Source organism: Sorex fumeus, unplaced genomic scaffold (assembly GCF_029834395.1).
Source record: "Sorex fumeus unplaced genomic scaffold, SorFum_2.1 ptg000032l, whole genome shotgun sequence".
Classification (NCBI taxonomy): Eukaryota; Metazoa; Chordata; class Mammalia; order Eulipotyphla; family Soricidae; genus Sorex; species Sorex fumeus.
Genome location: NW_026606089.1, coordinates 1,391,124 through 1,393,589, shown reverse-complemented (window position 1 = coordinate 1,393,589; position 2,466 = coordinate 1,391,124). Strand labels below are relative to the sequence as shown.

Sequence of the window (2,466 nt, the reverse complement as noted above, 5' to 3'; positions counted from 1 at the left end):
ACCTTAACAAACGGTGCAGAAAAAACTGGACAGCTACATGCAAAAAAAAAATGGCTCAGATAAAAATAGGTCAAAGTCCTCAACATCACACCAGAGTCCCTCAGGTTCATTGATGACAAGGTCAGCAAATCCCTCCACGAAATTGAAGCTAAAGGTATCTTCAAATATAACACGCCACTTGCTAAGCAACTGGAAACAGAGATAAACAAAGGGGACTATCTTAAATTAAGCAGCTTCTGTACCTCAAAAGAAACAGTGACCAGAAACAAAGACTCCGCCATGCGGGCAAGATACTCGCAGAAGCCTACCAGGTTCTCTGAGAGTGAGAACTGGACAATCAGAGTTGCTGTCTTCTAAATAAGATCCAGTCTCTGGATGTTGGCCATTGATGACATTACATGGATCCAGGGGCAGTTCGTGGTTGTAGCACTTAATTATTAGAAGATGGGGGATCTGGAAGGAGGGGGCACAGTCTTGATCTGAGGAGCCATGGAGATCTCATCCCCCGGTCCCGCACATCTGGGTTCCTCTTCCAGTTCCTTCATGCATGAGGCTCCTTCAAGCTTGGGAAGGGTGGTCTTAAGCGTACCTATGGCTGGTTGCAGAGGTCTTCAGCTGCCGGGGCTCTAATCAGGGCGGTGAGGGAAACTCACCCCGGCACCTCCAAGGGGCCTCGGTGAGGAAAGCCAGTTGTGAGTTCAGGATACTGTCGTTTTAGACATATTTGGAATTAATTTTAGATCGAAAAGTACACATCATTCAAAATACTTATGTGCTTAGTAATAAATTACTACACACTTGTTCAATCACCTCAGAGACCCACTCTGCTCAGAGAACTAGATTTTTAATTGCAGGTCTGTTTTGCCCATGTGTCATGACTGAGAATCACTCTCAGTAGATATGAAACTCACTACACACAAAGACGCACACAGGTTACTTTGAGTCATCTATGTTGTTAATGTGAGTTGGCCATTAAACTTCACTGAGATCCTTTCTTCTGTCTTTATAGGAGCCTCATAAGTCTCACCTTCCATTCAAGTTGAAATTGTAATAAGGTGGAATGAAATCAACAATATGCTTCTCACCTCATCCTTCAGGAGAAAAATCCTACATACATTCAAGGTGGTCAAAGTGCAGACAACACCATCCACCTTTTCCTGGAGATGTACACGGGACTGAGGTGAGAACAGCAAAAGGCTCTAGTTTAATGGTCTTAATTAAGGTTTCAGGGAACGACATTAAACAAACTCATATACCATCTTCCAAAAGAATTATTTTGTAAAACTGATGCCTAGGGTATGGTAAAGGATAATATGATAAAAACCATATTTTTCTTTCTGGGACATTAAATTTCTAAATCTATTTATTCATGCTGCTTTGAAATACATTCCTTGATTAGGAATCATTGTCTGCCATAGGAGTGAGGAAGGACAACACTCAAAGTAATAAGAAGAGAAAAATATGGAAAAATTAACTCCTACTAGGTTTGATAACACATATACTAAAATTGAAATGATAAAATGATGAGCATGGTCCTTGCACAGAGATGAAATGCAAACTTGTAAAGCATTCCATATTTTTGTTGCAAGAAGAATGAACAGGACTACTGTAAGCTAAGACAATCCCCACAAGTACAAAAATTCTACATAAAGAGAGCACAAATCCCCATCACAACAATATCTCTCAATGTCAATGGACTAAATGTGCCAATTCAGAGGCACAGAATGGGAAGATGAATTAGAAAACTGAAACCAACATTCTGCTGCCTGCAAGAAACACGTCTGAACAATCAAAGCACCCATGGGCTAAAAGTAAAAGTCTGGGAAACAAGTTTTCAAGAAAATATCACCTCCACAAAGCTGGAGTGGCCATACTAGTATCAGAACACATGGACTTCAGGCTAAAGGTTATCAGAGACAGTGAAGGTCATTTCTTAATGATCATGGGATATGTACATCAGAAAGAACTCACCCTCCTCAATGTATATGATCCTAATGACAGACCAGCAAAATACTTAAAAACAACTTCTAATTGACTTTTAGAAAAACATAGATAGCAACACAATACTAGAAGGAGATTTCAACACTTCTTTGTCACTTCTCGATAGATCAAACAGACTGAAGCTCAGCAAGGAAATATTTTCTTTAAGGGAAGTAATGAACAACCATTGGCTTAGAGAAGAAATCAAAGAGTAAATAAAAAGTTTCCAGAAAGAAATGAGAATGAGGACACGAGCTACCAGAAATTGTGGGAAACAGCAAAATCAGTTTAAGAGGAAAGATTATAGATCTGCCAGAATTCATCAGGAAGAAAGAAAGGGCCTACATGAATAAATTAGAGCTCAAGATTTTGCAAAATAACCAACAAAAGTAGTCCAAACTAGGCTGGAGGAAGGAAATAATAAAACTTGTACCAGACATCAATGAGCTAGAATCCCAAAATACAATCCAAAAGACCAATAAAAGC

General features: G+C 39.5%; 1 pseudogene; it reads left to right on the top strand.

Moving 5' to 3' along the window:
- The first annotated feature begins 1,484 nt into the window (after positions 1–1,484).
- LOC130025855 (uncharacterized) lies at positions 1,485–1,581 on the top strand (annotated as a pseudogene).
- The last annotated feature ends 885 nt before the right edge of the window (positions 1,582–2,466 follow it).